The sequence below is a fragment of the Helianthus annuus genome, chromosome 8, assembly GCF_002127325.2.
Source record: "Helianthus annuus cultivar XRQ/B chromosome 8, HanXRQr2.0-SUNRISE, whole genome shotgun sequence".
Classification (NCBI taxonomy): Eukaryota; Viridiplantae; Streptophyta; class Magnoliopsida; order Asterales; family Asteraceae; genus Helianthus; species Helianthus annuus.
Window position 1 is genome coordinate 90,903,359 of NC_035440.2, and position 24,669 is coordinate 90,928,027.

The window sequence follows — 24,669 nt, forward strand, 5'->3', positions numbered from 1 at the left end:
TGGGTGTAGCGAGCCCAACTCCAGGCCCAACAGAACGGACCTCGGGGTGACTTTAAGCCCGACGCAAAAATCTGCTAGGTTTGAGTCTTCCTACTGCACTTCACACATATCATTGGCCTTGCAAACCAATGGTGATCTCATTTTTCCTTATTTGGTACATACCAGGGATTTTTATACTTACAAATGTATTACAAAGGTTTTTACATACTCACTTTCACATGAACTCGCTCAACGTTTTTGTTGATTTTTCAACTTACATGTATTTCAGGGAATTAGGGATCTGGCGAGGTATGCTATGTCTTCATGCTGCATAAGAGGAGTGATGTCATCCAAGTTTAGGGGTTGTGACTTTTACCTGGACGAGTCACAAGTCTTAAACTATGTTATTTCATGTTTTGTGGTTGTGTCTTATGAACAAGATTTCATTTTGTTATGTTGTATTTTCGTTGCATGTGTCGACGTTTGAAAACAATGTTGTCGTATTTTACTTTTAAAACTCGAAGTAATGAATGATCATCATGGTTTTATTTTCATATAGCTTTGTTGTGGTTAAGCTATGGTATTAAGAAGTCACACCAAATAAACCCACGCTTCCGCAAAGCCAGGGTGTGACAGCTTGGTATCAGAGCTTTGATCATAGCGAACTAGGATTCCTTCTCGAGTTTAGACTATGATCACTAGGGCTCTCACGAAAACATTTTTACATTGCATACATTACGTCCAGATCCAGGATACAAAACATTTTTTTTACAAACAAAAGTTGAGCATTTTTTTTTATTTTATGGTTCAGTCGGGGAGACTGGGGAAGTTCAGCCCTAAAGGCTGGGAGGTTCAGTCGGGGAGACTGAGGAAGTTCAGCCCTAAAGGCTGGGAGGTTCAGTCGGGGAGACTGGGGGAGTTCAGCCCTAAAGGCTGGGGAGGTTCTGGTCGAGGGACCAGGGAGTTAGTCTGAGAGACTAGGAGGTTCAGTCTGAGAGGCTGGGAGGATAGTCTGAGAGACTAGGAGGATCAGTTTGAGAGGCTGGAGGGTAGTCTAGTAGGACTAGGAAGAATTACTTGCTTGCTTATTGGTGACTAACGTGTTTATTTGATTATTTGATTGATTGCTTCTGCATAGGCGTGTTTGTGTTACAGACATCATGCCTTCTTCATCAGACACTGGAGTTTCAGACACTCTGGATCCCATGGCGATCGTATCAGACGATGAGATTCCATCGGGGCACGAGGTCTACACTTCCGATACTACCAGCACAGACGATGACGACTTCCAGCCCTTTGCGCTGCCTGATGTCGTAGCCGAGCCTGCTGATGGCCATCTCGCTGGGGATTTACCACTCGCGGTGATCCCTGCTCCTGTACCCCTTGCTGCTTATCCATTTGTTGATATGCCTCTCGATTTCGTTTCTGATGACGATGTCGATCTATTTGAGGAGGACCCACTTGAGGCTGACTTCGAGGGCGAGGCCCATATTGCTGCTGATGATATCTTACTCATTGCTGATGCTCCTGCAGAGGAGGCTCATGTTCATTCACCTGTTCCAGACTCCTTTGAGTCTGTGGTGTCCGCATCTTTGCACACACAGGGAGAGCAGCACCACTCTCACGACGCCGACCCTGACATGGCGTCCTCAGCTGCACCTGCCCCCGCACATGACTTTGAGTTTGATCACGATATTGATGATGATCCTGTCTTTCCACCTGGTTTTGATCCTGACCAGGATATTGAGTTCGTTCACTTAGATAAGCCTTTGGAGGATCCTGTAGCCCCTGTCGATCCTGTGTTTGACGATCCGGCCGATTTCGATATGGAGTTTGTTTATCCGGAGCCTGCTATGGCCCCTGAGCCAGTCGTTGCTCCTGACCCTGCATTAGAGCATGACCCTGTTCATGCCGATGCACCTGCTGTTGCTCCTTTTATTGATGATATACCTGTTGGCGATCATCCTGTTGTTGCTCCACCGTTGGAGGATGATCATGTTGCTGACATTCCTGCTGATCTTGTAGTTGCACCACTTCCTAATCCAGCACCGGTACTGTTCGACCATGCACCTTTTGCGACCCATGTTGATCCACGTTACGCTGACACCCGTAACGGGTGGATAGACGCTGACGATGATTACCCACCTTTCGTGATACCAGTTACACCCGTTTCAGCCCCTGTTACAGCCCCCATTGGTGTTCCTTTGTTTCCCGCCCACATCACAGATGCGCATCGCGCAGATCTTCCTGTTACATTTCTTCAGGACATCCCTCCACCACGTCTTGGAGAGGGTTCATCTCGACAGCCGTTTGGTCATACACCTTTCATGTCAGGAGGAGACCAGTTTGTACCTCAGATTCCTCATCCTACTTTTGTTCCCACTGCTGCACCATCTTCTGCACCATTCTTCACTCCATCTGGCGAGCCATTTCTATGGACTACGCCCCCGATCATGCCGCTGTCCGATCCATATCACCCATACCATGTTGGGTATTCCACAGAGGACATCCTCACATCGCTGATTATACAGCAGGAGGCACTGACACGTCGCATACAGGAGCTGGAGAGAGCTCAACGACTACCTTGTCAGTGTCAGACCCCACCTGCAGTATCACACCCTCCGCGTCCGTTATCCCCCGATTCTGCCGCTCGTTTTTTGACTCCTGAGCAGCAGATAGCATACTTGATGCGCTCTCATCGTGCTATGGTGGAGGACTGGCTTCATATGCGACGTTTACTCTTTTCTCGTTTTCCCCCTCCTCCACCGCCATCAGCTTAGGCCTTTTGATTCGACGCAGGTAGACTTTTGATAAGACGACCGCGATTGCACGGATTATACAGATTTTTGAAGACCGCATTTTGGATGATATGACTTTTGATATTTTGTATATTGGTTGTTGATGTAGCTGATTCGATAGTTTGGACTAGGGCGATGTGGCCCTTAGTCACTGATGATGTATGATACAGTTGTAAACTTGTAAACCTTACATTGTGGTCTTGATTTATGACAGCGCAATCGCAGTATTCTCATTATACGTGATGTTGGATTAATTGTTTATATTTTATAACATGAGATGTTATGTGTTTGATTTATTTGTAACATGAGACGTTATGTGTTTGATGTTGTTGTTACATACGTATGATTCTTTTACTTACTACGACCTGACCAACGTGAAACATCTTTTAGAAGATGCCACCGAGACGCGAGACACGTATGCCTGCCAACGAGGCAGAACTTCGAGGGATCATTGCTGCCGCCATAGCACAGTATGCAACCTCACAAGGAGGAACCAGTGGAAGCAATTCGAACAACAACGGCAACAACAATCCACCTAATGGGTGCACTTACAAGCAGTTCCTTGACTGCAAGCCCGTGAACTTCGACGACACCGGAGGTGCTGTTGCATTTGTCAGATGGGCCGAAAAGACAGAGTCTGTTCTCAGAATGAGCAAGTGCGCTCCAGACCAACAAGTGACCTACATTTCTGGGCTATTCTTGGATGGAGCCCTATCCTGGTGGAACTTACAAGTACAAACTCTTGGTGAAGCCGCTGCTTATGCGATGATGTGGAATGAGCTAAAGGAGCTCATGCGAAGAAAGTACTGCTCACGCGCTGAAAATCAAAAGCCAGAGACTGAATTCTGGCACTTGAAAATGGAAGGTCCCAAAATTGCGGAGTATGTTTAGAGATTCCACGATTTGTCTCATGTGGTACCTTATATGGTTACACCGGAATTCAAACGCATCGAGCGCTTTATTTGGGGTTTAGCACCTCAGATCATGAGTATGGTTACTACTTCCAAGCCTGCGACAATCACAGAAGCCATCGATCTGAGCATGGCTCTTACTGAGGAGGCCATCCGTTTGAACAAGTTTTCGAATGTTGAACCAAAGAAGAAAGAGACTCACGTAGAGTCGTCTGGGGATAATAAAAGGAAGTTCTCGAACTTCAAGCAAGGAACAAGCAGTGTTGGCAAGAAAGGAGAATCAAGCACACCGGTCCAAGCTGCAACCGGTATTGAGAAGAAAGGGAAAGGTTATATGGGTACGCAGCCCAAGTGTAACACCTGCCAACGTCATCATTCTGGCCGGTGTGGGCCAAAAATATGTGAAGCTTGTGGAAAAGTCGGCCACTTGAAGGATACTTGCTGGGTTAGTGCTGGCCAGGGTGGCCGAAGAGGTTTTGGGAACAACAACCGTGGTGGTAATGGAAACCGACCGCAAGGAAATCATGGAGGGAATGGTAATCGAGGGAACAACACAAATCAAGCTGGGAATGTGAACTGCAACCAAAACAACGTTCAAGCTGGGAACGGAGGTGGTAATGGTCAAAGACTGGGTTGTTTTAACTGTGGGGATATTGGGCACTTCAAGAAGGAATGCCCAACGCTGAATCAAGCACGAGGAAGAGTCTTTAACATCGGAGTGAGGGAAGCGCGCCAGGATCCCAATGTTGTTACTGGTACGTTCCCTATAAATCAACGCTTTGCATCCATTTTGTTTGATACTGGTGCCGATTATAGCTTCGTGTCATTAGAATTTAAGAATATGCTTGGGTTAGCTGCTAGTAAATTAGATATCCCATACTCAATTGAACTGGCTAATGGGAAGCTAGTTGAAGCAAATGAAGTTGTCAGAAGTTGTGTAATCGAGTTGGGAGAGCGTGAGTTCACTTTAGATCTACTACCAGTCAAGTTGGGAAGTTTCGACATGGTAGTAGGGATGGATTGGTTGTCAAGAAACAAGGCTGAGATTATTTGTCACGAAAAGATCATTCGTATCCCGATAGAAGATGGAGAAACGATCGTGGTTCACGGAGAGAAGCACGATACGCCTTTGAGAATTATCATCTGTTTGAAAGCCCGAAAGTGTTTACAGAAGGGATGTGTTGCCTTCCTGGCACACATCGTGGATAAAGAAGCTGCTGAGCCGAAGATCGAAGACATCCCTGTCGTGAAGGAGTATCCTGAAGTCTTTCCAGAAGACTTGCCAGGATTGCCACCCAAAGGCAAGTGGAGTTCCATATCGACTTGGTTCCAGGCGCCGCGCCTGTAGCCAAGGCACCTTATCGACTTGCCCCGTCAGAAATGAAGGAATTGTCGACACAACTTCAAGAGTTGTTAGACAAGGGATTTATCAGACCAAGCTTCTCACCTTGGGGAGCTCCAGTCCTATTTGTCAAGAAGAAAGATGGTAGTTTTCGTATGTGCATTGACTACCGAGAGTTGAACAAGTTGACGATCAAGAATAGATATCCTTTGCCAAGGATCGATGACTTATTCGACCAGCTGCAAGGTTCAAGCTACTACTCAAAGATCGATCTGGATACCATCAACTGAGAATACAAGAGGAAAGTATTCCCAAGACTGCTTTCAGAACTCGTTATGGACATTACGAGTTTCTAGTTATGCCGTTTGGGTTGACGAACGCGCCAGCTGTTTTTATGGATTTGACGAACATAGTATGTAAGCCATATCTCGACAAGTTTGTGATTGTGTTCATAGACGATATCTTGATCTATTCAAAGACGAAGGATGAGCACGAACAACATTTAAGAGCTATTTTGGAGTTGCTGAAAAAGGAAAAGTTGTATGCTAAATTCTCGAAGTGCGAGTTTTGGCTATGCGAAGTCCAATTTCTTGGACATGTGGTAAATGGAGATGGGATTCATGTGGACCCCACCAAGATCGAGGCGATAAAGAATTGGGAGACACCAAATACGCCAACTGAGATTCGACAATTCTTAGGTTTGGCTAGTTATTATCGAAGGTTTATTGAGGATTTCTCAAAAATCGCTTAACCCTTGACTTTTCTCACGCAGAAGAAGTTTGATTGGGGAATCAAACAGGAAGAAGCATTCCAAATACTGAAAGACAAGCTTTGCAATGCGCCGATCTTATCACTACCAGAAGGAACGGATGATTTTGTGGTATATTATGACGCCTCGCGTCAAGGATTGGGTTGCGTATTGATGCAGCGCCAGAAGGTTATAGCTTACGCGTCATGTCAGTTGAAGGTTCATGAAAAGAGTTATACCACGCATGATTTGGAACTAGGCGCAGTGGTATTTGCGTTGAAAATCTGGAGACATTATTTATATGGTACGAAGTGTACAATCTTCACGGATCATAAGAGCCTGCAACACATATTCGACCAGAAGGAGCTAAACATGAGACAGAGACGCTGGGTCGAATTGCTGAACGACTACGACTGCGAGATCAAGTATCATCCAGGGAAGGCGAATGTAGTCGTCGATGCCCTAAGTCATAAAGAAAGAATCAAGCCCATAAGGGTTAGGGCTTTAGAGATGATTATCCAGACATACCTTTCTTTGCGCATCCGTGCCGCACAGAAAGAAGCCCTTAAAGAAAGGAACATTGAAAAGGAATATCTCCGTGGAATGGAGAAGCAGTTGGTACCAAACGAGGAAGGAACGTTGTGTTTCGTGAAGAGGGTTTGGGTTCCTCTGTTTGGTGGTTTGAGAAAAGTTATCTTTGATGAAGCTCACAAATCATGGTACTCTATCCACCCAGGAGCGGATAAGATGTACCAAGATCTTAAGGATTATTATTGGTGGCCTAGGATGAAAGGCGATGTTGTTTACGTTAGCAAGTGTTTAACATGTGCCAAGGTAAAAGCAGAATACCAGAAGCCTTCAGGACTTCTGCAACAACCTGAGATTCCCAAGTGGAAATGGGAACAAATTTCAATGGATTTCATAATGAAATTGCCAAGAACGCCAAAAGGTCACGACACTATTTGGGCAATAGTGGACCGGTTAACAAAATCTGTGCACTTCTTACCCATCAGAGAGAAGGATAACACGAGCAAGTTAGCCGAAATATACATGAGAGAGATTGTTGCACGTCATGGAGTGCCTCTCTCAATCATCTTTGATAGAGACGGAAGGTTTGTGTCAAGGATTTGGCAGTCCTTTCAAGAAGCATTTGGATCTCAGTTAAATCTGAGTACAGCTTTTCACCCACAAACCGATGGACAGAGCGAACAAACGATTCAGACATTGGAAGATATGCTGAGAGCATGTGTTATGGATTTGGGTGGTAGCTAGGATAAAAATTTACCATTGGTCTCGTACAACAACAGCTACCACACCAGTATTGGAGCCGCGCCATTTGAAGCTCTATATGGACGCAAGTGCAGATCACCGCTTTGTTGGTCTGACGCGGGTGATAGACAATTGGTTGGTCCTGATGTGGTCCAGGAAACCACAGATAAGATTGCACAGATGCGAGATCGCATCAAGGCGGCTCGCGATCGACAAAAATGCTATGCGGACCGAAGAAGGAAACCTCTGGTGTTTGAGGTAGGAGACATGGTATTGTTGAAGGTATCACCCTGGAAGGGTGTGGCACGCTTCGGAAAGCGTGGAAAGTTGAATCCGCGATATATTGGTCCATTCAAGATTCTGGAAAGGATTGGTTTAGTAGTATACAAGTTGGACTTACCTGCCGAGCTGAATGGTGTTCACGATACATTTCATGTATCAAACCTGAAAAAGAGTCCGATTCAAGAAACTATTTTCATTCCCGCAGACGAGATTCATATTGACGACACGCTCCATTTTGTCGAAGAACCCGTTGAGGTTACCGATTGGAAGATAAACAAAACACGCCGGAGTAGTATTAAACTCGTCAAGGTTCGTTGGAATGCAAGACATGGTCCAGAATACACCTACCTGGGAACGGGAGGACCGAATGAAAGAGAAATACCCCCATTTATTTCCTAAGACCCCTGCAACTAGTAGTAGAGCCTAAAATTTTGGGACGAAATTTTCTTAACGGGGGGAGAATGTGACAACCCTCACCAAACCAGGTATCCGTACAAATTAATTAATATTAATTAATGCTTAATTACTGTGTTTATTTACCATTGTGGTTAAACTGCTTCTTGATTTCTGATACATACATATTCATGCATCATACATTATTACCGTCACTCCATTTATTACACAGAACTATAGTGACAAACTTGATGCACAAAAGCACAGTTAGCACAGTGAACGGATAACCCAGTAAACATGCTGACATTACCAGCACTAGACAGACCTTGTCTCTGAGGCCAGTATGAGCCGGAAATAGATTACTACACTAGTAGGGAGTGTAGGGAGGTGAGGATTGTAAAACTGCGTCACTTGGTGATAGTTATAGTGACCGGATGTGCCTAAAACATGCTTTAACTACAAAATTCTGCACTTTATTACAAAATTCAGCATTTAACTTAACTAGCAAAGTGCAAAAACATGGGAAAATAATACTAGACACTTTCCAAAGTGTCGGGAATTGATTGTGTTACTAAAAACACTATAAAAGACACTTTAAGGCTTTACTTGACACTTTAACGGATCAATATCCAACTGAACAACCGGACTTTACCTGGAACATAAAAATATTGCCAATAACATTGTTTATACTTTTCTGAGCCAGTTAGGGTCCCCGAACACCCTAACACCCTTTATATTACACAACACACTAACAACCTAATTAACATCCTAACTAAACTAACTAGACACTTAACCATATCATCAAGATTCAACCATATACACCCCCCCTCTAATCCGATCGGTTCCGCATGTGGTGACCCACACCCATTTCTTGATTATTTTATTAAGTCTTGCCTAATATCTTGGAGACACATTGTATGTTGGGTAATGATGATTAGTTGGTTTATAAGTAAGTTCAAGGGATCACCATTATCTCACTTCCATTCACTCAAACACTTCACAAAAAAATCTTGACTAGTTGTGATTATATTATGTTGTTAGTTGCTAGTAGTGGAACGGATCGTTATCTAACCATGCTAGATCATGTTCATGGAACATGAACTAGTAATATGTTAAGTGAAAAAGTTGTAAGATGATGAACCCTTCCACACATGAACATGAACTTGTGTAAAAGTGATTTTTCTTGTAAAATAAAGTTCTAAACTAGTAAATCTAAAGATCTACAAGTGGTTTCGGAAGAACCAAGTAAAAGATGCAAGTCTTGTTTAAAACCCGAATCTTACACAAACTACAAGCATTTTAGTGAAAAAGCAAGTGTGTAAACACTTGTGTAACAAGAAGGTTTAACAAAAAAATATTTTTGTAACTTTTGACAAGAAGTTGTAAGACTACATATTCTTTAAAATAAAGTTTTCAAGAAACTGATTTTATTTTTAAAGATAACGAGATCCACTAAATATGTTAGAAAATCTCTACATATTTTCACAAAACTTACAAGTTCATGAGTTTGCGATTTATACTTACATTGACAAGTTTGATGTTGGAATATTGTATATTGATGATTGGAAAATTGTTTGATTGAATTTTGAAAAGAAAATGATACGCTAGTAAGCGTGGCCACCTCCAGTTACAGAGGAAACTCTGGCGAAATTTTCCAGAAAATAACACTGAGAATATTTTTGTGACAAGTGTTTATAAATATATTTTTGACTTGTTTTTCCAAATAAATTTTGCCATGACTTTTGTTATAAAAATAACCAAGTATCCGGAGGTGGATTTTCGTAACTAAAACTTGTTAAATGTATATTTAGAATATATATTTCATAGTAAAACACTTGTGTGACTTTATGATTATTTTGTGAACTAGTGATATATTATTTTTAGAGTAAAAATAATATTACTCGGAATACATGAAAATACAACTCCAAAATAATACCAACGCCTTCACAAATAAGTATTTAAGTTACACCGGTGTTGTTACTACCACACGAACTTTAGAATGTAACTTATGTATTTTCGGAAAATTACTCTTAAATGCGTATTTTGATAAAAGTATTATTTTGGAAATTGTATGAAGTAAAATATAATATTTTTGGGAAAAATATGTATATTTTGGAGATAGAACATTCTAGACAAATGAATTAAAATATATTCTTTAAGTGAGACTTAAAAATATATTTTTGGAAATTATAAAAACGCACATGTATTAATATCCCCATCCTTGGGAAGGAATATATTTTCAAAATAATTAAGAAGTGTAAATACGAAATAGTTGTCTAACTATTTCCCAAAAACATTAAACCTTAAGCCAAGGCACGGCCACCCGTCTAATAGAAGTTAGTACGTATAGGTCGTCACGCAGCAGGTTGATTGGGATTTACTATTTCGAGATGCACTTCTGTGAGTTCATGTCCCCTTTTTCTCTTAACTGTTTTCAGTTTTTATACTGCGGGGGTGAAATACATGTTACAATGATTTCGGATACTTTATACATGGTATGGTTAGCGTAAGGAGGGTTACTACTTAGATCATGTGAGTGGGTAGGCAGAAACTAGAGGCCATTAATCCTCATTGTTGGACCGAGGGTCATTAGCGGTAGATCTATCTGGGTGTAGCGAGCCCAACTCCAGGCCCAACAGAACGGACCTCGGGGTGACTTTGAGCCCGACGCAAAAATCTGCTAGGTTTGAGTCTTCCTACTGCACTTCACACATATCATTGGCCTTGCAAACCAATGGTGATCTCATTTTTCCTTATTTGGTACATACCAGGGATTTTTATACTTACAAATGTATTACAAAGGTTTTTACATACTCACTTTCACATGAACTCGCTCAACATTTTTGTTGATTTTTCAACTTACATGTATTTCAGGGAATTAAGGATCTGGCGAGGTATGTTATGTCTTCATGCTGCGTAAGAGGAGTGATGTCATCCAAGTTTAGGGGTTGTGACTTTTACCTGGACGAGTCACAAGTCTTAAACTATGTTATTTCATGTTTTGTGGTTGTGTCTTATGAACAAGATTTCATTTTGTTATGTTGTATTTTCGTTACATGTGTCGACGTTTGAAAACAATGTTGTCGTATTTTACTTTTAAAACTCGAAGTAATGGATGATCATCATGGTTTTATTTTCATATAGCTTTGTTGTGGTTAAGCTATGGTATTAAGAAGTCACACCAAATAAACTCACGCTTCCGCAAAGCCAGGGTGTGACAAATATTAACAATTTTTTTAAAATACATAGGATATAATTTAAAGAAAATGAAATTACCTGTAAATATTTGTCAACCAACTGTTTGGCAGATAAACCCAAAAGTTTGATTGTGTCACGGTCAAATAGAGTAAGATTTACAATTCCAGTGCAATCTTCTACTTGTATTGAAACTTTGTACCTAAAATCGAAAAGTATTTTTTGTACCAATTTAATAGTATAGCAAGTTAGCGGATATGTTATTGTAGTTGAATAATAAGATATAAGATATATAGAATAATTGTATATGTTGATTGAATACATGTGAACTGCGGGGACAACATCTCTTTTGCATTTTTTATTAATACATACTAAAACTTCTTTTGGGTCAACATCATCACTTCCCGTATCATCTTCCGGGAATAGCAAACATGGGGAAGCTTTGCAGTTACAACTTTCACAACCAAGATAATACCATTCGCTATCTTTGTCTACAACCAAGATAGTACCAACAACAATAACATGCATAACCTGCAAAACGTATGTGCATATGTAACCACTAAACCTTATTTAGAATATCCATATTGGAAAGTAAATGTTTGATATGGGCGTAATTTAAATACTGAACATGCCTGAGCTATTTCCCTAATCTGACGAATGGTGCTGAAAAAAGTCTTATGTAAGAACTCGTCTTCATTAGATGTGACGCCAGACTGGCCGATAGAACGATGAGTCGATGTTGTAACAGAAGTTTTCCCAATGTAATTATTAAAGGTTAGGTATATGATGTAAAAAATGTATAATCAACAATACTCAGGTTATGGAGATCGGTCTTTTATCACAAAACATAAGGATTTACCTTCTTTTGAAATTAACAATCTCTTCAATGCGTTCATCGATGAACAACTTAGTAATGTAGTACGCATTTGCGACATTGATGGTGCCTAATATAAAATATATAGTAAGTTAGTATCATAACTAAATATAAAAAGTTGAATCTACAGAAAATGACAAACCTTTGTAGTCATGGACGCTACCAAACTGAACAATAAGTACAATATGTACTTCTTCCTTATTTTTGGAGATGTACTCTTGCATTTGATCGCAATATTCCTCCCACAATGTCAACCTTGCAGCAATACCCCTGAAATTGTTATTAATTTAGCGAAAAATAATCAATACAGTATGAAGAAAATTATTAGAAAAAACGATATTAAAGGAGAAAAACTCCAAATCTCTCAATATTAAGTCCATCTTGTAGGATTGTTTGCCATATCGTGTTGTTGTATCCTCCCATGGAAACCACTCCTCGACGTACCCAATAAAGTCTACAATGAAAGAAAAGATAAGTTCTAACATTAAAACTAAAACATAATTTGACTGGTATATTATGAGTTTGTTTAGTGTAGGAAACGTACCAGTTCGAAAATCTAAAATCTGAAGAAACTCCACCATTTTTAATAGACTTAAATGTTGAAAACTCAAAGCTATGTGTTGGTCCTATAAAGTTGTTACACTTTCAAATGGTTATTTCAAAATGGAAGGTTAACACATATTTGTTATCAAAATATTTAAACTTATGGTTATTTTTATCAAAGCGGGGTTTAAAAATGGTATAGCATTCATTTTGTTGTAAAATTTTTTCATGTTTTTTAAAGTCATTACTCCCCACAGTGGCCTGCATTTTGGTTCCCTGACGTTATAAGTCAAAATAATGTATGTTAAAAAAACCTAAAACATGATTAAGTAAAGACATATTAACTAATTAAAGTTGTAAAAGTTATACCTTTTCATCCATGAGCACCATATCAATAGTCCATTTCTCACCAACCATTTTGGGATTTGATCTCTTCCATAGCCTAACCACTTTTACCTTTATTGTAAAAGCTCTTGTTTTGCCATCAATATCGTTCAAATCAAATAGATGGTATTTTTCCCTTCCATGGTTCTGTGAAAGAATATATAATAGTGAATAGTGCGTAAAACAAATTAATGTGATGGAAAAAATATACTCTTAATTATAAACAACACCTTGGTTATGTCTCTAATTGTTCTGAATGGTGATTAATGGGGTGCAGTATTTATAACATAAAAAGGTATAAATAGATAATGATTTTTATGTTTTTGAATTATCACGATTGTTTAAATTTTGGATTATCTAGAATTTTAAAGTTTAATCATTCGAACTTATAATATATCTAGTATTTTTGAATTGTTGTTTAGTAATGAAACTATAATTCAGAAATAGATAACTATTCTAGAATTTAAAACTTATTTGTTTATGTAACTTGAATACTTATCTAGTATTTTTTTAATTGTTGTTTAGTAAGGAAACTTTAATTCACAAATAGATAATTATTTTAGAATTTTAAATTATCATTTAGTGAAGAATATGATCATTAATATTTAAGATAAGATTAAGATTGATTAATAACTTAAAATATTTCATTCTATAGATAAATGCCACCGAAGTAAAGAGAAATATTAAAATTGCTAAATGGATAAACTATTCCTTATTTGATATTGCTCCAAATGTGAAACTTCATACTCTAAAACCGCAATGTCAAAAATGCATATAAATTATAAAAATTAAGTTGCATTAACATTAACATTATAATTATTGTTATTGTTTTTGTTACAGAGAGTTAAAAAGAATCTGTCTAGATTACCTTTGGTATAGAGGCTTGATTCGTAATCTCGCAGGAGGATGATTTATAACCCAATGCTTGTTCTAGCGCGCCACGAACAACAACTTGGTCTTGTAATCTTTTCTCAAGCTGCAAAATCTGATGACAAAATATAAGTTCATTAAAACAAATGTGACATTGAAGTTTTTTAATAATATGAGTTAGATTATACCTAAGTTCTCAATGAATTTTGGATTTCGGCAATAGGCAAGTGATCTTTCTCCATATTTACACAACTCTTCATATTCTGAAATTAAAAATGAAAGAACTAAACTTTATGTTCAAACTACTAACCAAATTTAGTTGAATTTAAGAAAAGCAAAAAGTGTACCACTACCCACCAAGTCAATGGAGTTAGACTGTTGAAAGTTATCATCTTCAAATCCACTCTTTCCTTGAAAGCTGCCATTGGTAAAAAGGTGTTAGAAAGATAACCAAAATTCGCCCCTTTTAAGCATAATCAATAGAGTAAATAGCAACAATAACTAAGCAATATATAAAAACCTAACCTAAATAATATAATCATAAGACTGTTTAATTAATAAGCAGAAAAAAAGAACAAAAGAAAAAGTGTACCTTTGATTTTGGAAGATGTTGAAGGGGATGATTACAATGATTCAGGCAAAAATAGTTGCCATTATAAAGCAAAATCTTCACCATTGGATGATTAGAATGATTCAATAACGCAAAATCTTCATTTTTTTAAAAACATTTGAAGAAAATCAAGGAGTTCAAGATCAAAACCTTGATATCGGATGAGAGGCGAATAGAGATGGGGAAGAGAGATGAACATATTGGAGAAAAACCCTAGGGTAACGTATTGGAGAAAAAACCTAGGGTTAAAACTAAGGGTTAGGGGGAAATTAGGAAATAAGAATATAAAGGATCCGTAGGCTTACCGGGTTTACCCAAATCCAAATACGTGAAGTAAATCCCGAGCAGGAGAATTGCGCCAAAACCAAGGAAACAATACCCTCATCAGTTGCCACGTGTCACCCACTGATTTACTTTATTATATGTATATAGATAGATTTATTCAACCCGTGTAATACACGGGGTTCTAAACTAATTTAGTTAATAAATAATAAACCAAATTTTCACTTTATTATGGATAAGGCAAAAAAAATTACGTTGGCAGTTAAAAAAGATTGTAGTTTATCCGAAAATAGAAACATATTTATCTATCTTTTAAAATCTCTTTAGTAGTTTTTTTATTAATATTTAGATGTATATAGCCTCCATCGAATTCCAATTGCAAGGCAAATCTGAAGAGGATGTCGAGAAAAGGCAAGGTAGAACTTCCATTTAGCTTGATAGAATCTGAGATACTGCCACGAATCACGGGCAAGTCAGACCGTAGTAGGTCGTTGCAGGTGTGTGTGCAAACAATGGAGATCCTTTCTATCCACACCTACTTTTGCCTCAACCACCATGCAACCATCAACGACTATAAACTTCTCCTACTCGACGACGACGCCCAACCACCACCCAGGCTCCCTAACCCTGACGTGTATATTTTAGCAAGCTTGGATGGATTGGTATGTTTGGCCCAAAAGAAGGAAGAGGAAGGGCATCACGTAGGCTAGTGTTTTGGAATCCATTGACAGGAAGCTGGCCCCTATGCGCGTTTTTCGTTTTTGCGCTAATGATGCTGTCGGTTTCTATAAGGACTCTTCTAACGATTACAAACTTGTAAATTTTGTTTCCGGGGGCTCATTGGGGGCTTATATCTATTCCCACAGGTTGGATTCATGGAGAGAGATTCAGTTTCCTTTCGCCACCGTCAGCCGTTGGTCTGCGGCTACTTTATGCGGCCAATGCCTTTATTTCACTGTCACGTGGTTTCCGCATTGGTGGATTATCTCTTTTCATGTGGAGACCGAAACTTTCAGTCAGGAGAATAGGTGTCCCCCCTATTCCGGATTATAAACCTGATTATTGTGCAAGTTTGGTCATGCTCCATGGATGCATTCACTTGTGTGTCTCCTATCATATGTTAAGTAGGAAGTGGAACTACGAACTGTCCAAGCAGCGCGAATTGTGGAGGATGGGTGGGTGAAGCTGGCTGCTTTAAGCGACCCGCTAGATGGAGTGTTTACAAGGCAGCATATATGCACAACCAGTTTTCGCAATTGGGTTGTTGTTTTGGATCACAAAAACAAATCTCTTAAGAAGGTGAATATATGTGTTGGAACCTCAGATCTAGTCGAGTCATATATGTCGAGACTCTTGTATCACCGCTCAATCCGTGATTGCTGCTCAATACTTGTTTTTGTTTATCCTTCTAGTATTTATCATCCGACTGGTTTGCTTATCGTTCTATTTATCATCAGACTGGTTTGTTTATTGTTCTATTTATCATCGGACTGGTTTGTTTATCGTTCTATTTATCATCAGACTGGTTTGTTCTTTCACATCTAACTAATTACAGTTTATTAATTTGTCGCTTTAATGCAGTTTCGTCATTTAACTAAATTGGGTGGGTTTCCATTATTTATGGTTCTTCTCTACCAGAGAGCTAGGTTAAATATAAGCCGGCTAGCTAAGAGGACTAGTGCTTACGGGGCAGGGCAAATAACAAATTAGAATTGCAAGTGATAAACAGAAAAAAGAACATATAAGTCAACCCCTTGAAGTTATTTAAGCATGTATAAATGGTAGTCAAAGGCTCAGGGCGCAAAGGGTGAGCATGCCACCTAGCTAGGCACAAGGTGCTTATAAAATGAGGGCCGAGAGAAGCAAAGCGCTTAGCTGTTTTGGACTGGTTTAGGTTGTTTTAGACTGTTTTTTTCGTTTGTGTGGACTTTCTTAGACTAGTTTAGGCCAGTTCAAACAGTTTCCTTTTTATTTATTTTTTTTAGGGTAAATTACACTTTTCGTCCTTTATGTTTGTATCAGATTGCAATAGATAACCTTTAACTATAATAATTACAGTCATAATCCTTTATTTGGAAAACTCATTACACCATACGTCCTTTACCACTAACTTGGTTAAAATTTTCAGTTAAATCCTATCACATAAGGGTAGTTTAGTCTTTTTACCAATTTAATTAAATTAAAATTTAAAACAAAGTTTTCATATTTACCCTCACCCCCTCCATCTCTCTCTCAACTCACACTCTCCCCCTCAACCTCATATGGTTAACCGGGCAGGGTTAACTCACTGATCTTGTCAAGAAGGGTTAATCTCTTCCTTTCGAGGATCGCTGGCTGGATCGTCCGCCGGTTGATCTCCTGCACAAGGAAATGAGCCGTGACTCATAACAAGGAGGATGGGGTGGGGGGTGCTCCTTGTTACCACTCTCCGGCGTGAGAATCAGTAGTTTGCTTGGGAAGCAAAGTGTGATAGTAGTAGTGAGAGAGTTGTGAAGAGATACCTCAAACCTGGTTTGGGGTTGGTATTTATAGCCGAGGAGTGAAGGAGGAGGTGGATGGACGGACCGACGACATGCTGCACCTTTGCAGGTGTGTCAGGCCTGACATATCCAAAACCCAGATGATAAATCGACGGTGACAGAGTATAGGGCGGCGGTGGCCGGAATCGGAGGGCGGCACACAAAATCGCCATGGGAATCTTTCTATATAAACAAAAATCACCCGCTCATTATACTCATTCACTTCGCAGAAGTATTTCATCAAACAACTTGCATCCACTTAATCTTTCACTATGAATTTGTACCAATCTTCATCTCCAATCAAATTCTTCCGGCACCTCCTATCCCCACCGAGAAAACCCACATCACCACCGTCTCCCGACTCTGCGAGATGATTTTGTGAAGATGATGAAGGAGGTGGAAGAGGAGGAGCTGCGAGAGGCGTTTGTGATGTATTCAATGAAATCGAGTGTGAATACACCCAAGAGTTTGAAGAAGAGGATGGGGCGGTTAGGGCAGGAGACTACTGTGAATGAGTGTAAGATGATGAATTGATATGAAGGTTTGATGTTAATGGTGGTGGTTTTATTTGCAGGGGATTTAAAGGGGGTTGAGGGGAGAGTGTGAGTTGAGAGAGAGAGAGAGATGGAGTGGGTGAGAGTAAATATTAAAGGTTTGTTTTAAGTTTTAATTTAATTAAATTGGTAAAAAGACTAAACTACCCTTATGTGGTAGGATTTAACTGAAAATTTTAACCAAGTAAGTGGTAAAGGACGTAGGGTGTAATGAGTTTTCAAAATAAGGATTGTGACTGTAATTATTGAAGTTAAAAGCTATACATTGCAATCCGATACAAACATAAAGGACGAAAAATGTAATTTACCCTTTTTTTATTTTTCTCCTTCTTCATATATTTGGCCTAATTCTTTTCCTGTTTGCTGCTCCTGGGCATACGCCTTTGACTACTATGTATTAACAGGGACTAAAAGACACATACATTTTTTTTATCATAATATTATTGTAGTACTACACCAAGTGCATGTTGCTCAAGGTCCAAGGATATGACCTGCCAAAAAGCATATTGTAGATGATACATTGAAATTCGTAAGGTAAAGCAATTGAAATCAATTATTTTCTTCCTTCTTACAATTTTAAACTAAAGTAATTAGACAAAAAGATAATCTGATTTTGCAGATTTGAACAATTTCTTTTAAGTCAAATAGAACCATTGATTAGGGGTTAACAATTTGTTAGGTATACAAACTGTGATAAGGATGAATAATTTAAGAGTTATTCAATTTGATCGGTCTGCACATTCTCCTTTTATTGCGCTGGTTCATAGATTTTTTGTATTTCGGAAAGTCGATATCAATTTCATTACACACGAAAAAGGGTAATTACAAAGCAATGGCAGGTAGTCGGGCAACAAGTTGCGCTGCCACCCCCTTTTGAATAGAAAAACCAATTCTACTAAATACGAAGTTTGAAACCTTTAGCGACGAAGAATTACTATTAACGACTTTTTGAACCCGATTCAAGAGTCGCAGAGCGTCAGGAGCGAGACCACCAAAGATATCAAACGCAAACAGAACAAACACATGTTGATTCTCCCGACAGGCTTTCATTATGAAATTTGACTACATCTTTTGCGTTTTGGGTGATGATTCATTAATTCCCTTTAGTTAAATTGTTTAAGCACAATTTTATTTTGGAATTCTTTGAAAGAGATAGGTGGATTATTTGATTTTGCTGGGTAGAGAAGAAAGATGTGGTGTATCTTGAAATTATTTGAATGCTTAGAGAAGAGAATAATGCAGAGGATTTATATTCATATTTTAACGTTTGTTTTGGATGGTCTATGCTATGTTTAAAATATTAATCATTTTGGAATGACCCTTTCTAGCCATACCCATTTTTGTCAAAACCTGTTCTGACCCGAACTAAAATGATCATTTTTCAAAGCGATTCGTCCTGACCCGAACCAAATGACCATATTTCCAAGCAAGATGTTCTGATCCCGAACCTGTTCCGATACGGACCAAAATGTCCATTTTTCAAAGCCAAACAATCTGCCCTGTACGCTTTCTGACCCGACCTGTGTTTTTTTGTATGTTTAAGATATTCCACACTGCTATTGGAGAAACAATCTGATGCTGCTTATTCTTTCAATTTTACATCTACAGTTCCATATTACGTTGTAATCCTGGATATGGAGGGAATTATGTCATTTATAGGTTCAGAGACACTGTAATTGTAAGTAAAATTACGAGGGTATTTTAGTCTTTTCGCTGATTTACAAACGGCCAGTTAGTGGGAAGGTCTTAATTGTGAGCAATTGAATACGTCAGAGACTGGAGTGTTGATTTTTTTGAAATAGGGGCTGAACCTTAGAGCGGGTGTAAACCTCAGGGACTGAAACTGTACTTTACTCTATTAAATATATCATACAAAATTCAAATTAACATGTTAAAAATTAATTTTTTTTCAATTTTTTTCATATAAAAATGTGTAGAATCTATTATAATAAAAAAAAAAATCATTTTTGTAAAATGTTTTTTAATCTTTTTTTAACTGGCTTTTAAGTTTTTTTTTTCTTTGAGTTTTCTTTCTACATATATTTATATGTAAAATCTCAGAAATTGTTTATGAAAAAATTAATTTAAACATGTTAAATTGAAAATTTTATGATATATTTAACATGTTAAATGTATGGTCTCCTGATTTCCTAATTTTTTTCTGTTGCCCATTGAACCCAACCCTTTTATGATATATTTAACATATTAAATGCATGGTTCCCGGATTCCTCACTTTTTTGAGGTTATATCATTAGAACTCACAAATTTTTATGTTTATTTAACATGTTAAACCCACGGTTTCACACCTTTTTGGTGGTTAACGTATTAAATCTATGGTTCCCTAATTCCTCAGTTTTTTGAGGTTCCCCATTGTAAGAGAGGTGGGGGCGCTACGTGATGGAACGTTACACGTGTTGAAACATGTGATGAGTGATGAGCACCTCACTAAAATCCATCACTAGTGATGGAACCAAGTTCGATAACGTGGTGAAACATGATTGGGTGTGATGGGTGATGGAAAATGGAGCACCCCAACCCCTCTATCACACATTTTATGATTATTTAATATGTTAAACCCATGGTCTGAACTCTGAAAGTAAAAAATAACAATCACCTCGTACAAATACATAAAAAAGTCCTAAGTAATAAAATTTCAATTTGGCCAATTTCTTGTGAATACAAATTACCTAATGTACTTCAATCAGAGACATGCCAATATCTTTAATAAACAACCAACGGCGAGAAACAACCGATCAAATCATTACATTATTCTAAATTTCAAATCACTGATCTGATTGGAAACCCATTAGACTAGAACTACCTGTATCACTGATGCTGCTGAGATCTTTACAAATCCTGACAAACTCAGATGAAGGCATCCGAACAATGCGCTTTTTTGGAGCTTCTTGGAAAAAGTGCGTCTCGGGTAACATAAGGCGCCAGCACTTGCGCCTTAGTGCACCTCAGGCGTGCTTTTTAATACCATGGTCCGAACCTAAAAATAAGCTTGTGCAGTAAACGAGCCTGAACCCGAGTTCAATTATCGAGCTCGCAAGCCTAAAGGAATCTATTATTTGTGTTATTTGTATTTAATATATTAATTATTAATTAATAAACGAGCCGAGCTCGAGCTTTGAAAACTTTGTTTTAACATATCTGGCTAGACGGTGTGGGCTTCGTCCCACCCCGTCGTGGCCCGGCGCCGCTCGGCCACCCATTTCTCCCCTCCCCGTTGTCGTCGTGGAGCCTAGGACAATTGAGACACTCCACAAAAGACAAAAACCGTTCGAATCGCACGATTATTCGTAATCTATCTTCGTTCCTTGTAACCTAGGGTTTGTAATTTGTTGATTTCAGAAAATTAGGTTTAATCTTCGTTTTTCGTCAGCGAATTTGTATTTTTAGAGGTTGAATTCGAGGTATATACGATTAAGCCTCTGTTTTGTTCGATCGATTGTGTTTCTAGGGTTTGAATTTTGCAATCGAGATGCTGGATCAGTCACAGATGATGAATCATTCGCAGTTGATGAGTCAATCACATTCACAGCAGATGATGTTAATGAAGTGGTCAAGCTTCAGCGGTGGTTCCCCGTGTCATTGAGCAGGAAATGGTCCGGAGTAGGGAAATTTACTGGTTTGTTTTACAGTCCTGTTTTTAACTTTATAATTAGATGCTTCTGTCTTTTGTATTCTGTATTCTGCCTCGTTTGCTTGCAAAATTTGGTCTGCATTGATGGCATTTTTCTTATGGAATTTGATCTCTGTTGTTAACTTGTAATAAATTATAATATATGATGAGCTAATGTGTTTAATCTCAATTAATCATCCAAATTTGAACAGGGTATCTTGAAAATATGATGATTGTGTGCATTCTGTATACTAATATTGTTGAACTTGTGAAATAAAGTGTATCAATGAATAATTGAACGTACTCTTGCACAACCACTCACCTCTTGTTGTTACCATACCATTAAATGACTAGATTTTTGTAATAATTCTGCAAGCTAAAGTTAGCTGATGGATGATTTTTTGGAAGTTAATTTGTGTTGTTGTTTGGTAATTGGGGTTTTTTGTGATGGTTGACTTTACAGTTTAATGTAATACAGGAAAGCTCATTATAAAGTTCATTATCGGTTACGCACCTGTATGGCATGAAAAGGAGTATTACCTTGGATGTGTCTGTGACGAGCTCTACGCCCCTCCAAGTGCCTACTTTTCATTGTATGTTTTTTTTCTAGAGGAGCATCGTTTTATGCAGGTAAGTTGAAATGTTACATTTTGGATCAACCTTTACTACTATATCTTTCAGCGCGATATGGTTGATTACATCTAACGAAGTGGTGTGCGTAAAGGTGTATTTGAGAAAATAGGTGTGGAACCACAGGCGTGGAGGATTGGTAAATATAAGAGTTTCGGTGATCAGTTTACTCGCAATAATATATCTAAAGAAAATCGTGAGGTTCTTACTACAATTCTTGATAATATATATGAAAATTGGGTCGATAAGATTTCTCAAGCCAAAGGTGAAGTTACTTTGTGTTTTCCCCTGTTAATCTTGATTCTTGATGTATCAAAGTAAACAGACACAATGGTTTGTTTTACAGGAAAGAAAAAGGAAGAAATCGAGAGTTTTATTAACGAAGGAGTTTACCAAATAGATAAGTTGAAAGAAGATGGATGGATAACAGATATCAACAAATATGATGATGAGGTACATAATATCTCAAGAAGCCATTTTCTAACTTAATATTTTTTTTTTTGTACAATGTTTGTGATAATGTACAATCTTTTCAGGCTAAATCTATGTTGAAAACAAGATTGTGCATTGCTAAGAAGAAAAAACTTCCACTTATTGATTACAAGTGAATATCTCCTTATGTAGTCTTTTATTTTGACGAAGTTTGTTGCAGTTAAGTTCAATATGAGAAACTATATGAAAATGATGCAGGTGGTTTGAAGTTGTAGCAAAATATTTACCAATTATCATAGTCTTTGTTTTGTATTGTATTGTATTGTATTTATAAGTATCAGCAGTAATACTAAATAAGTGACAAGTTTAGGGTCTTTTATTGTGTTGAATTGATCTGATTTTTCTTTGTATGATATCTTAATCTACTGTTATTTGGCTTTTAATTTAATGAATTTAGCTAGTTAAAAGTAGATAAATTTAAAAAAAAGATATTAAGATGGTGGGGTAGGATCATCCTCCCATTTCCAGTGTTTTACCATGGCAGATCATCCTCTAAGGAACTATGATGTGGCGCCTATATGGCGGATCATCCTCCAAGGGAGGACCATCACAATACCACATAGCCTAATCAAATCTGGTACAAAGAAGCCCCAAACTCTAAAGAATTTAAGCCACAGTTAAAAAAATCGAAACTCTTCAATTATAATCATCTATTTGCAACAAAAAACTGCAGCAATATCACAGCATAATCATAGTCTAAACTGAGATAACAAGTTCTATCATGACGTGTCTTGGTGAGTCACTAGTGTATTAACTATCAAGTGCATGCCTAATTTACAAACACATTGTATGCAAGACTGGCAAAACGGCCAGGTCAAATAACGGGTCAAACCGGTTGTTTTAAAAAGGTATCAATCTAGTTTAGCTCAAAATGGGCTAGGTTTTGGGATGGGGGCTTCTGGTAGAACGCCTACATAATGGCCATGTGTGTACAGGCTTGTATCAACCCCTTCTCCGTGTTTCCTTCTTACAAAAAGCTGGAGAACCCTTGAAAATCCGCAGGTGAAGGACCAAGAAAATGAAGATAGAACATCTTTAAAGCTGTGCAAAGCCATACCTCCGTCCATCATGCTAAGCACGGTGAACCACAGGGAAATAAAAGGAAAATTGTATATAAAAAGAATTTGAAAATGAAAACCATACAACCATTCAACCTATAACACCTAAGGAGTTAACCAAGCTAGAATCCATATTAAAATCAATAAATTTAAAATGTTAAACGAGAGTTTGCATTAATCAACTAGATTCGATTCAAGTTTAATAGAACGGTACAAAAAGTCAACGACTCCAAAGTCTAAAGGTTCTTCAACAGGAAACAGGAAAACCCTCAGTAGTATTACACCCAAAAAATCCACAACTCAACCAGTTAGTAATTCATGTAGGAGAAATATATACTTTTAAGAAGAGTGGGTGTACGACAAAGCATTCTCACTAAACCCAATAATACCAAACAAGTCTGAGGATGGATTTGGCACATTTGTGTAGCAGGTAGATGGAATTGGTGTCTACACGGGCTCAAAATATTAAAAAAAAAAAAATTAACATGTTATATGAGAGTTCGCATTACTTTATTTGACCAATGATTAAACTTAACCTAAAGTACATCATCCAAAGTACACTTGAATAAATTGGAATTTAAAAGTTGAATTACCAACTGCTGCTGATGTTCCTTGGGTTGGGTTTTTTGTGGTTTGTTTAGCTGTTGATTTTTATTGGAATCAAAGAAATGACATTGTTGTATTTTTATTAGGCCACATTTCACATATTCAACTAATAAGAACCCCCCACTTTGAGCCTCATGTAATGAGGTATTAAGAAAACTTGCAGCCTTGGCAAACCATGATGTAAATAATATCAACAGGTGAATGATTTCCCATTTCCATATTTAGGTGCTCTGAACTGATCTTGGACATGTGTTGGCATATTGTTACATTGTAGAATGTAACAATGGCAAGCTTCTGTGGTTAATCTTCTAGCCCTATCTTCCCATGTAATTTACTGTTTTACGGAGTGTTTGGAAATACAGTTAAATTAGTTGTTGTCATTTTTTTTCTTGTTTAGTGTTGGGCAAGAGTTGGTTCGTTTGAATTAAATAGGGAAAAGTTGCCATTTGAGGATGAAATATGCTGCTTAGAACATGCATTTAAGATTCTCTAAAACAAGTGTGCGTGTGTATTAATTTCTATTGACCATTTATCGTATTTGTATTATGTCACAAATTTTACCACAGAAAAGAATTTCTGTATCCGCCACTGCTCCTCGCTAGGGTCACACGAACTTCATAAACGGGTTGTGGTGGTCAGCCCTCCTCGCCAAGGTCAGCTCGAGGCGAAGACGAATGTTTTCCTCCTCAAGCCGCTTCTCAA

At 38.2% G+C, this 24,669-nt stretch overlaps 2 long non-coding RNA genes across 6 annotated transcripts; one reads left to right on the forward strand and one right to left on the reverse strand.

Moving 5' to 3' along the window:
- Window positions 1–11,547: 11,547 nt before the first annotated feature.
- LOC118480897 lies at window positions 11,548–14,454 on the reverse strand. The gene is made up of 9 exons (XR_004864145.1): window positions 14,181–14,454; window positions 13,946–14,006; window positions 13,777–13,851; window positions 13,587–13,703; window positions 12,704–12,865; window positions 12,336–12,417; window positions 11,934–12,245; window positions 11,777–11,861; window positions 11,548–11,630 (listed from the first exon to the last, which is right to left on the reverse strand). It is a non-coding gene; the product is annotated as an uncharacterized LOC118480897 (long non-coding RNA).
- Window positions 14,455–20,265: 5,811 nt separating this feature from the next.
- On the forward strand, window positions 20,266–22,560 carry LOC110873425. Of its 5 annotated transcripts, none has more exons than XR_002555145.2 (6): window positions 20,277–20,918; window positions 21,020–21,187; window positions 21,660–21,811; window positions 21,906–22,076; window positions 22,158–22,264; window positions 22,348–22,560. It is a non-coding gene; the product is annotated as an uncharacterized LOC110873425 (long non-coding RNA). The 5 variants fall into 5 exon arrangements; XR_002555144.2 differs by having other exon boundaries at window positions 20,278–20,888; XR_004864147.1 differs by having other exon boundaries at window positions 20,279–21,187.
- The last annotated feature ends 2,109 nt before the right edge of the window (window positions 22,561–24,669 follow it).